The following is a 12,911-nucleotide window of genomic DNA, read 5'->3' on the forward strand; positions in this document are numbered from 1 at the left end:
AGGTGTTGTCACTCCCCCAGGCCAGGGTTCCACATGCCACCTTTGAAAGCCTGGGGAAAAGAGCAAAGCTGTCATTACGGGGGTGGCAAGCAGAGCAACCGGAAAACAAACTGTACCATGAATTTTAAAAGTCTATAGGTTTCCTAATTCAGGCAATTTAGCTTCTTAAGCTGCGTGTGCCTCTTCACATTTTGCAGTGACTAAACTGCTCCTATATTTAAACTCTGAAAACATTATTTTAGTCATAATCTTTGAGGTGAGAAATGCATTCTCTGGTTAAAAATTAGTGGCTGATGCTTGTGGAGAACCAATAGGCCATTAAAAAAAAAAAAGAAAGAAACCAAAATTGGACATTTAATAGCTTTTGGATGTAGTATCTAATTTTAAGTACAAGGAAATAACAAGCCTAATTTAAAGTACTTTGAAGCAGCTCCGAAGACAGGTCTTTTCTGTCATTTGAATTTGAGTTCTCCGACTCATACCAGAGACCCCGGATCTACTAAAGCAAAACTAGAAATTGTGCATGGGTTGGTATTTTGGCAGAGGTGGGGAGGATGTGGGAAATAACTCCTTCTGGGTATTCCGTAGCTCCAACCCAGCGATCTGCAGAAGGAGAGTGGGCTGGTTGCAGGCAGCAGGGAGCACAATGGGCGATGGTGAAGCAGTTAGAAGCTAGGTCTGGCTGGATATGGGGAAGTGAGGACAGATGCTGGTACCACATGTACCATTAAAAAAAAAACTGCATTAGAGCATGAATGTGAAGATTCATTCATTTAAATCCCCCCGATATGCCAAAGGTATTAAAAATCACTAGTTTGTAAAATACATAAACATGTTATTTGTGTTTGTTGGACGGACAGTAAAAAATACAGATAAGCCAAAGCTATTTTTTAAAAATCACCCATGATCCCTTTGTCCAGCCATAATCAGTCAGTACGCCCTGAGAACAACCTCAGCCACTAGAATCTAGATGATAAAGGCCTTGAAAACGCGTTTGTAGCTCCATTTCTCCATGGGCTGAGCGAAGCGCTTGGAGGTGTTTAGGGGCTCAGAACACGTGCTGGTGCGATTCCGCAGACTTCTCAAAAATCCTAATTAAAACGATGTGCCCTTCTGAATACTGCTGGCTTCTCTCAAAGGAAAACCTCAGTGTGTTTTAAAATTGCATTTAGCAATGCCCCAGTGACCTGAGAGAATTAAATGAGATGTGTTAAAATGTCCTTTCTAAGCACTAAAGTCATCAGATTTTTAAAAATAATTAAAAGTCCAGCCCAGGCCAGGCACTCAGTTAGTTGGAACATTGTTCCTTGTACAAAAGTGTTGCGGGTTCGATCCCTGGTCAGGGTGCGAACAGGGGGCAACTAATTGATGTTTCTCACCCATCGATGTTTGTCTCTCTCACCCCCTTCCTCTTATCTCTAAGATCAATAAACATATCCTTGCGTGAGGCTTAAAAAAATAAAAATAGAAGTCCAATAATGTGAGCTTGCTAGAGATTTAAAATGTGTATGTACACATATATGTATATACATACTAATATATTCAGATATATATGTAAATGCTTCTTTAGAAAATAAAATGTAACACAACAAGTGGCTGAGGCATAAATGGGCACTTATAAAGTAGTTTTTAAGTCCATTTTGCTAGACATAAAGTAACCCTCTGGTTACCAGCAAGATCTTATCACTACTTTATTTCTTCTGTAGGAAACGAATGCTTAGCTAATTTTTTTTGACAGGAACAGAGTGTATGCCACCATTTTAAGAATGGGAAGCTATTTTAGAATTCCACCTTACAGAGTTAACAGGCACATATCAAATCGCATTAATGGGGAAAGCTGAGAATAGACCATGCATTCTTTAGACGGGAGGGAAAACAGATGGTAGGGAGAGGAAGGCCATAATTCAAAGCAACCCTGCCAAATTGGTGGGCGCGATGGCAGCAGTGTCGGAAGCGAGGACAGAGGGACCCTAGATGCGGCTTGCTTGGTAGCCCCCAGACCTTCCCCACAGAGAATGCTGTGGGCAGCTAACCGCTCACCTGCCGTTTCACACATCTTCTTGCTGTATCTCCGTTTTCATGACACGTCCAGAACCCTGATCTTTAAGAACAAGTTAAGGGGACAAAGCTTTTTTGAATGTTTCCCTATTTTGATACTTTGCACTATTATCTCATTTAATCCCCATAACAGTACATGGTCGACAGCAGGGCCATATTTTACAGATACAGAACTTAGTAAGTAGAGGAACTGCACCTGAAATTCATAATTCATTAATGTGATGCAAATCATTTTCTTTCTTCGTATTGCTACAAAGGATGAAAAGCTGTCTTCCAACCTGCCATGTGTTGGAAAACCGCTTCCTTACGATGAACTTGATCCAACTGTATTTTCCTCATTTGGCCAGCTTGAGTGAAAAGGGAATCCTGCTCGTGCTGTTTGTCTACTCTTTCCTGCATTAAAAAAAACTGTTGTAATCACGAGAAATGGCCATTCAGCTCATCTCTCCTCTTTCCCTCACTTTATTTTTAAATAATTGTATATATGTTTACATACACATATAGTTGAATAGTTGTATAGATAGGTGAATAGTTGTACATAAATATATGTAGTTGAATTGTTGTATACAGTTGTACATATATTTGAATAGCTTTATAAAGCTGTGTATATGATTGAATAGCTGTTTGCAGCTTTATATGTACAGTTGAATAGCTGTACATAGCTATATATATGTAGTTGCATAGTTGTATACAGCTAATTATAAGTTGAATAGTTTCCCTCATTTGAAAATCCATAAAAGAGCTCTTGCAAAAGCTATAACACGCAGCCAGGGTTTTGTTATATGTGGTGTAACATGTGAAATGCGCCAGTGACGGACAGAGCCCTGGGCGTGGTGGAGATTGTGCAGCTGCTGTTGGCATCCACGTGTGTCCCAACGTTGAACGGACGCGGACTGAACAATAAGCCATGCTTGTCTGTATGACTATTTCTCAAACGTACAAAGACTATCGCTACTTGGCACCTGCACATTCAGTGAAAGTGTTACTAAATTCATAGTGTGTACGCATTACATATTTTTTCCAACCAACTGCAATGACTGTTATGTGGGAGTGTCCATGAAAATTTTTTGACATTGAAGAGTTGGGGAACTCATATGAGAATATTTTGCATTATAGATGTATTCTGGAGTGATTTGAAGAATACATTTACAAGGTGATCAGTTACCCCCTAATTTATCCTATGAGTAAATGGAGATTTTGGAACACAACCTTCCATGTGAGCATAGAAAACTCTCCATTTCCTTAGCTATTAGGCTGTCACATGAATCATTAAATTAGACTTCACTTTATTCATATTTCTTATTGTGACCATATCTTACAATGAGGCAGAGTCACATGTGTCCAAAAGGTAAAATGAGTTCATTTTGCCATGGCTAAGCTTTGGGGTTCTCCCAACACCCGAGCCTGCCTCAGCGCAAGGCCGTGTTTATTAGCAGTAAGTGGGGATAAGAGATTATTGTGGTTGTAACTCTTCCTTTTTAAAAAAAATTATTACAAATTCTATATTTCATGTGGGAAATTTGAAAATGCCTAGATATATAGAGGTCAAGATATTGTGATTCTACAACCCAGAGAGACTGTTACTCTTAAAAATTTTTTTGCATTTCCTTAAGATATTTTTGCACCCTCAGTCCAGATAATATACATAATTTGAATGATAGCATGTATAATTTGCGTGACCTCTTCATAACCCCAGCTTATTCCCATGTATCTATATATTTCTCAACTCTCCACGATATGTATAGATAGCCAATTACATATCATAAATTTGTTTTATTTTTTGATTCTTATGATACTTTGGGGGGGGAGGGACATGTACCAGTAGTGGTCTATTATGATAAAGTTGCATAAGGTTAATTAGCTGGAATTTTGGTTTCGCAATTTTTAAATAGACTTTCTTTTCATTTCTTCTTGCCAATCACTGAGATTGCAGTATTTGGGGAACAAAACAACACATCAGTTTGTGATCGTTTCAATCAGGATCCAAAGGATATTTCCAAGCAGTCTTACTGACTTAGAAATATTTGGCTACTTGAAGTGATATTTAACTTTCCTTTTATTCTGGTTCCAATTCTTACTTTCTATTTAAGGGAGATAAAAGATTTTCCTTGCATCTATGTTAAATGAAGGACAATTTATTTATTTATTCTTGTTTATTCTATTACAGTTGTCCCAATTTTTCCCCCTTTGCCCTCCTCTGTGCAGGCCCCCCGACTCCCACAGTCCGTCCCCACAGTGTTGTCCATGTCCATGGGTCATTCATACACGTTCTTTGACTAGTCCCTTCCCCTTCTTTCCACCATTCCCCTGTTCCCCCTTTCCTCTGGCAGCTGTCAGTCTGTTCCCTGTTTCCATGTCTCTGGTTCTGTTTCGCTCCTTAGTTTATTTTGTTTGTTAGATTCCTCTTATAAGTGAGATCATATGGTATTTGTCTTTCACTGCCTGGCTATTTGATTTAGCGTAATACTCTCCAGTTCCATCCGTGCTGTCTCAAAGGGTAGGAATTCCTTCTTCTTTCTTTTTGCTGCGTAGTATTCCATTGGGTAAACGTACTAGTTTTTTAATCCATTCATCTACTGATGGGCACTTGGGATGTTTCCAACACTTGGCCATTGTTAGTAGTGCTGCTGTGAACATAGGTAGGGATGCGTAAGTTCTTTTGGACTGGTGTTTCAGGATTCTTAGGGTATATTCCCAGCAGTGGAATTGCTGGGTCATAAGGCAGTTCCATTTTTAATTTTTTGAGGAAATTCTATACTGTTTTCCACAGTGGCTGCACCAGTCTGCATTCCCATCAACAGTGTACTAGGGTTGCCTTTTCTCCACATTCTCACCAGCACTTACTGTTTGTCGATATATTAATGATGGCCATTCTGACAGGTGTGAGGTGATATCTCATTGTGGTTGTGTTTTGCATCTCTCTGATGGCTAGTGATGTTGAACATCTTTTCACATGTCTCTGGGCCCTCTGTATGTCCTCCTTGGAGAAGTGTCTGTTCAGGTCCTTGTAAGAGAGGTGAAAACAGACATCCCTGTCTTGTTCCTGATCTTAAGGGAAATGTTTATAGTTTTTGCCCATTGAGTATGATGTTGGCAGTATGTTTTTCATATATGGTCTTTATTATTTTGAGATATGCTCTCTCTATTCCTACTTTGCTGAGCGTTTTTATCATAAATGGGCGCTGGACTTTATCAAATGCTCTTTCTGCATCTGTTGATATGATCATGTGTTTTTTTGTCTTTTGTTAATGGGATGCATCGCATTTATTGATTTGTGAATATTATACCATCCTTGCATGCCTGGAATAAATCCCACTGGATCATGGTATATAATCTTTTTAATGTATTGTTGGATCTGGTTTGCTAGTATTTTGTTGAGGACTTTGGCATCGATGTTCATCAGAGGTATTGGCCTGTAATTTTCTTTCTTTGTTGTGCCTTTACCTGGTTTTGGGATAAAGATAATACAGATCTTGTAAAAAGAGTTTGAGAGTCTTCCCTCTTCTTGAATTTTTTGGAATAGTTTGAGAAGGGTAGGTGTTAGTTATTCTTTGAATGCTTGGTAAAATTTGCCCGTGAAGCCATCTGGTCCGGGGCTTTTGTGTGTCGGTAGTTTTTTGATTACTCCGTCAGTTTTGCTAGTTATCAGTCTATTCAGGTTTTCTGCTTCTTCCTGATTCAGTTTTAGAAGATTGTATGTTTCTAGAAATTTATCCATTTTGCTGAGGTTGTCCAATTTCTTGGCATATGGTTGTTCACAGTAATTTCTTACAATCCTTTGCAAAACTACGGAACGCTTCATGAATTTGCATGTCATCCTTGTGCAGGGCCATGCTAATTTCTGTATAGTTCCAATTTTAGTAAATGCGCTGCTGAAGTGACCACACTTTTTGTTTCTAAAAGGTATTTTTAAAAAGTTGGATACAACGTTATATCTTTAAAGTAGTAAAAAAAGCACAGCATTTAAATCACAACTAACAATCCAAACCTTCCTGATTATCCTGCTGTCTGATTTCCCAGTTTTAAAGCCGGAGACCAAGAAGAACGCAGCCTCCTGCTCTCCCCTATCTGTCACACTAGGGACGAGGAAACCCTGCTCTCTCAAGTTAACCAGGGACGGGGTTCATCCACCTTCACTGTGATGGCAGAGAGTATTGCAAAAGGAAATCGTTTTCTTGAAAATAAAATTGAGAGGCAAGATGGTAGAATATGGATGCCCTTTGAGGCCAGTGAATGCCATAATGGGGTTTATTGGGCTAAGAACTCACTTCTCCCCCCTGGGCACTAATGTTACAAGTGAAACTGAAGTTCCTCCCTATCCCTCCTGCCCCAATAATCCTCCTTCAAAGGGGCACCTGAGACCCAAATAAGGTACTCACAAGGAGTAGCTACAAGAAAACACGTGCTGTATTAGGTAAGTCCAGTGCTGTTTCTAACATTGAAAGAATTTTAAACAGCTTATCATGGGCTTTACTTTTTAAAAGTTATTGATTATAGCCCTGGCTGGTGTGGCTCAGTGGACTGAGCCCGGCCTGTGAACCAAAAGGTCACAGGTTTGATTCTCAGTCAGGGCACAGGCCTGGGTTGCCAGCCAGGGCCCCAGTTGGGGGTATGCAAGAGGCAATTATCAATGTATCTCTCCCTCTCTTTCACCCTCCTTTCCCCTCTAAAAATAAATATTTAAAAAAAGTTTTTGATTATAGAAATTTCAACCATACCCCAAAGCAGAGAGAAAAGTACAGTAAAAACCACTATGTACTTGTCACCCAGCTTCAGCTGTTAGTACACAATCTTTTCTCATCTGAGCTCCCACCCTTTCTTCTTACCCTGCGTTACTTTCATTTTATCATTTCCCATGGAAATATTTTAATACCTGTAAAAAAAATAATGGGCTTTTTTTCCTGACATAACCACAGCATCCTTATAGCTCAGCAATTAACAATAATTCCGTACTATCATCAAATAACCAATTACTGTTCACATTTCCCCAATTATCTTATAAAGTTTTTAAAAATCAGCATCCAAATAAGTTCCATTCATTGCAATTGGCTGATGTATCTGTTAAGTAACTTTGTCTCTTAATCTTTTTCTTTGCAGGTTTTGATGTAGTTGTTGAAGAAATCATATTTGTCCTAGTGAGTTTCTTACAGTCTGGACTTTGCTGATTGCATCCCCCTGGTATCATTTGTATTCTCTGAAACCGATGGCTAGATCTAGGGGCTTCCTCACGCCAGTTTGATTCTTGAAGCATATTTTAGTTACACTTCGGAACGTGAGTGATGTGCTGGGTGCCAGCCATTGGTGAGAGGGCCAAGGAGCACAGTAGGGACTGGTGGAAAAGTGGCAAACCCATAACCAGTGAGTAGGAGGAGAGAGGAAAGTGCGTATTTATTGACTGCCTACTGTATACAGCCATAGGACTAGGTGCTTTGCATGTGATAAACATGGCAGATGGGGGATCAGTCCCATTTCCACGTGCAGAAACTGGCTCAGGGACAGTTCATAACCCGTCTGTTTCTCACAGCTGATGGGCGGAGTTAGGATATCAGCAAAGGCCTGTTTGTTTCTGAAGTGTGTCATTTGCTTGTCCCCATGCCCATGGGGCCAAGTAGGCACTGGACATGAGTGCAATTGACCTGATATTGAAAAAGGTGGGGGAAAGGCAATAGCCCGAGCGTGGTGAGAGGGGGCACTGTCACTGGCCATTGTGGGTGGTGGAGAAGAATGTGGGAGGAGCCACCACCCTGCTCCAAGGCTCACTGTACTGGGGGAACCAGACCTTTTGAGTTTCCAAGAGAAGCCAGTACTTATATGGCAACTCTCTAGATTTTAAAATGTTAGCTGCTATATTCAGATTTAAAAAATAAACACTGTCTATGCCAATGCTCTGGGCCCTACCAAACAAAGGTGCAGCCTGCCACCTGGGTCCCATCCCCTGCTGCTAGGAAGAGTGCCTGCTGATGGTTGGCCCTGAGGCCCGCAGGTGTGAGCATCAGAGGCAGGTGTGAGCATCAGAGGCAGGTGTGAGCGTCAGAGGCAGGCGTTGTGCTTAATGTTAGAGAAAGGGAACGTTTCGCAGCTCTTAAAAGACATCAAGTGACAGTGAAGAAAATCTTCAAAAGATGAGAGGAAGAACATTTTGACATTGCAAGGAAAAGCCAAATTTCTGAAGTCAGAACAGATCAGACCTTGACAAAGGAACAGCCTTCGTCACGTACCTCCTCTTACCCTTGTGCACCCGAGCTTTCACTGGGTCTCGGATGGCATTCTGAGCACTTGACAAGCATTTGCAAGTTTCCTCTGCTTGAAACCTCACCACAACCCTGTCATCATCCCGTTATAGAAAGGTGACATGGGGCTGAGCTCCAAACCCAGGCTGACTCCGAAGCCTGCTTACTTGCTTAATGCAGCCTTTCCTTCCTTAGATAGTTCCTAACTCTGGGCCTTGACTGTTAGAAGCTGGAATACACTGGCTTCTAACACTTTCTACCAGACTGCTAAAGCTTTGTGCTCTGCTCTCTGGAGCCTTCAATGGCAATACTTGGTAGAATCTTTTTTTCAGGTAGAGCTTGATGAGTCCAGGCTAATTTATGTGCTCTCATCAGCTGGTGTTTACAACCCAATTTTTACTTAGATAACTCCTTCCCCACATGCCTTATTTATTCCTTACTATCCCAATAGCAGGTATATAAGAGAAAAACCAATTTATAAATGACTATCATGTGTCCTGTTTTCAGTTCAGCGGTGGGAATATCAATACTTTTAAAAACGAATTTATCAATAAACAAAATAGAAAACATAATTTCTTCTTTGCCTTGTCTGGAAGCTGATAGTTCCCAGACATTGGATTTAAACTCGGGCGGTCTGCTCAGTAAAGCTGGGAGTTTGGAGTGAGGAAGCCTAGTCGGATATTGGGTTTCATTACCTTGTGCCAGTAAAAGGCATTTGTCTCAGTTTTTTGCAAGACAGTTAATAAGCCGAAAGCTGATAAAGACAGTCATCTCTCCCTCTGAGGAAACTTAAGGCTTTCTTTTCACGGGATAAGGCGACTGATTAGGGACTCCGTAGCTTTGGGGAGATAAAAGGCAGGGGGGCGGGCAGTGTGGGCCGCAGGCAAAGAAAGCCCCTGCTGGCTCAGAACATTCACACCCCTCAATGACTGCTCACTGAACTTGAAGACAAAGACCTTTTCTCCCAGGCAGCTTCCGCCCTCCTCATCCAGACATTCTGTGAGCGGTCTCCTGGTTACAGGGGTGCAGTGGTCCAGCCCCCAAGCCTGCACCCAGCCCCGTCTCTGGTTGGGGGACACATGTTGGCAGATGCAGCTCCTGTGCTGTGAACTCCAGGGACTCTGGTGTTCTGATGTCTAGTTCCCAAGAGCAAGTCCTGGATCCTGCCCGGAGTTTGATAAGGAGGACAAGGGTGGTTAGGGACTGAGCTTGAGGGTATTTGCCTCGGCTGACAGCTGAGAGCACAAAGCTGCGCTGCCTCATGCTGTAGCCTCTGGCCACACGTGGCTACTTAATTTTTTTAAAAATTAAAACATTGTGGTAAAATACATGTAAACATAAATTTTACCATCTTAAACATTTCTAAGTGTACAGTTAAGTACATTCACATTGTTGTGCAACAGATCTCCAGAAATTTTTCATCTTGCAGAATGAAATTCTGCTTCCGTTCAACACCTCTCCATTCCCCTGCGTCCCCTCCCCCAGCCCCTGGTAACTACTATTCTACTTTCTTATCTCTATGAATCTGATAGGCTTGGAACCTCATGTAAGTGAAATTACACAGTGTTTGTACTTTTGTGACTGGCTTATTCCATTTAGCGTAACGAACAGATAAATGTACTTTAAAATATTCCTAACGAATACTTCATAGGAAATGGCTGTTAGTTTAACCATCTAGGGGAGTTAAATTGGAGTGTTTCATTAATTGGAACTGTTAGTTTATTGCTAACCTGGCAAGAATCCTAATGGGTATTTAGCACAAAGAAGCCTTATTCAGTAGAATAAGCCTGTTGCCTTTAAAGAATTTTGCTCGAAACCCACAGTGAGAGAGAGATGTATTTCAACCCAGCACATACACACACTTACGTGTATACCCGAACTTAAAGCTTCTTGGACCAACACTTATCCTTACCATGTGAAGTGCAAATATTTTTTTTCTAAAAAGTGCTTCCCTTAAAAAACGTGCTGATTTTATCCACTAAATAAAAACCTTATCCACTCAATTGATTTTATAACCTGGGAAAAGGCCACAACATCCAGTTTGGAGAGCACTGCTTTCGACACACCTGGGACAGTTTCAGGCCTAGAGTCCCCAGGCTCAGCTAATGGCTTCAGAATTGCTCCTTGAATTGTTCAGAACAAACAAGTTTTTTGTTTGTTTGTTTGTTTTTTTAAAGCCATCAGTCATGGCTTTATTTCTGGGTAAGCTCTGTCCCCTGATTTTAATGCTGGCTTCAGTAGAATCGGTTACAATTGAAAATTCATTCTCAAGTGGTTATGCTGTCTTGAAGCCAAATATAAATGATGGAAAAAATTTTATCCAATTTTTTTCTGCATTTGTGTGACAGGCGGGCCCAGGTAACCAGGTTCTTGGTGATTGGGACAAAGAATTGAACGAACACAGAGTTTATAGCAGAAAGAGAGAGTGCAGATTTATTAAGTGACAGTACACGCCACAGAACATGGGAGCAGGCCAACTCTGAGCCCAGATTGACCTCAGGGGCTGGAGGGACTCTATTCTTAAAGGGTGGATATTTCCTGGCTAGTTTTAATGGGCTTTTATTGTGCGTGTACAAGTAGTTGTATTACTTTAAAGCTACTGCGCATGTGGTCTTCCATGATTTTCCTTGACTGGCCACCGGAGAAGGGGGTTGCACAATGTTAACTTGTTATAATGCTGTTATAATGAAGCAGGGGTCAGGAAGCATCTTCTGCGCAGGTGCATTCATGAGTCACCGTGATTCAGCGCTTTTCCAGAAAGCGGTAACAACCGGTCTTAGAACGGGGTCTCTGTCATGTATCCATGAGTTGGTCCGGGGGGGGGGCGGTCTGTGGGCCCATTTGTAATTTCTGAAGCTTCCTGCGAATATCAGGGGCAGATTGACTTATAAAAATGCTGTCCTATCAAGATTCAACCTTCTAGGGAGGATGGATCCAAGCTTGTATATTTTCGGAAGGCTTCTACTAGTCTGTTTCTGAAGAGAGCTGGGTTCTCTTCCTCCCCAAACCTGAGTACAGGTTCCCTTAGTGCCACCTAGGCTCACCAAAACTGTAAGTGAGCAGCCAGGGGCAACCCGGGAGCAGCATACTAACCAAACAATTATCCACAACTCCATTATTCCAAAGCCGTGTTCAGAAACAAGTTTTCAACTGAACCATTTCACTTCCCTGCTCCCTTCCCCGTTCCGTTTCCTTTTCACCTTTCCGGGCGTGATGAGGCGGCGAACGCCCTTGGGAGGGGCACAGAGAAATTCTCCGAGACTGGGAAAATCCAGAAGTCTCACTCCCACACCTGAGGGGTTTGGTCTGCCATGGGCAATTCTCAGGCCCACCAGAGTCGCCAAAAACTTACTGAACAGACCTGTGTGTTTGGAGGGGGGGAATGATATACTATTACTGAATGGACTTCCCCCTTCTCCCGGGGTCCCCCTGTACTGGGTTCCCCTTGTCCAACACCAGGGAATTATAGCTCTCAATGTCAGAGATTGGTGAAAAGGAAAGGAGTTATTTATTTAAAAGTTATACAGACTTAAGAGTAATGACTTAATGTCTTCATTAAAATCCCAAAGTCCCTTAAAATACCCACAAACACACACAGTCCTTCCTTCCCACCTCTGCCCGGTCCAGGGTACCATATCTCAGGGAAAGAAATAGAAGTCCGTGGCTCAGGTAGCCCCCGGTTCTTCCCAGTAATCCGTGCTCAGCTGGCAGGCCTCCCTCGGTTCCCAGCACCATCAGCTGTGTCACCGCTGTGGTCTCCAGTTCTTAATCCAAACCCACGTGGCACCTCCTCAAGGCCCCCCAGCAAGAGTCTTTTCACCCCTTTCCTTCCTGCAGCGTCTCTCCTGCATTCTTCCAAACTGCTAAGAGAGAGCTCTGCATCGCTGTTACATCTTACCTTCTGGCTACCTAAGCTGCGTGGCAAAGGGAGCCCCAAAGCCGCATGGTCCCAAACCTTGCCAAAGCTGCGTAGTTTTCCTTTGCATGGCTGCCACGCCTGGGTTTAAATCCCAGCGCCAATCTTCCTCTGCAGCCCCACTTCCGACTCCTCCCACAATTGGCTACACCTGCCAGCATTCCTGTATTTCCCCAGCTTTTCTGGGCTGCCATAGTAAGTCCGGACAGGCGTGGCCCTGTGGCGTGGAGCCAATCATCTGCAAGCTCTTATGCAGGTGCTGTAACCAGGCGTTGCCTCCCAGTTACATCATGGGTTGAAGTCACTCTCCTCTCCCTGGCTCAAAGCATGGCCACAGCTACTTAACATATCCATGAAATCCATTAAAAGTTATAGATATGTTACATGACCCTGCCTGAGGTTACTTGCAAAACTGTTGCTATGCAGAACAACTCTCAATGATCCTGCTCCTTGTGTCCCAACCCCCAGTTCAAACTCATGGAGGTGAGGACATTCCAATTTTTAGTATTTCCTGGATACCATGAGTTCTGGACCCCATTAAAAATCCCTCTTTGGGGGACTGCCTGGCTGTACCCTGTTACATTAGCACCATGTGATTGGGAGTTAAGTGAGTTTTAGTTTATATTTTTCCTGTGTGAAGGAGAATATGCATCTCATAATGCTGTAGTACATTCTAAAGGGGAAAGGAGAAAAAACTTCAAGTGTTT

The 12,911-nt window shown here is 42.3% G+C and overlaps 1 protein-coding gene and 1 non-coding gene across 2 annotated transcripts in view; one reads left to right on the forward strand and one right to left on the reverse strand.

The window, feature by feature from the left end:
* SCRN1 (secernin 1) overlaps nucleotides 1–12,911 on the forward strand; it is a 53,702-nt gene that overhangs the window by 2,541 nt on the left and 38,250 nt on the right. The window lies entirely within an intron of this gene.
* LOC112307038 (U6 spliceosomal RNA) lies at nucleotides 5,841–5,943 on the reverse strand. The gene has a single exon (XR_002975007.2). It is a non-coding gene; the product is annotated as a U6 spliceosomal RNA (small nuclear RNA).

The sequence above is a fragment of the Desmodus rotundus genome, chromosome 6, assembly GCF_022682495.2.
Source record: "Desmodus rotundus isolate HL8 chromosome 6, HLdesRot8A.1, whole genome shotgun sequence".
Lineage (NCBI taxonomy): Eukaryota > Metazoa > Chordata > Mammalia > Chiroptera > Phyllostomidae > Desmodus > Desmodus rotundus.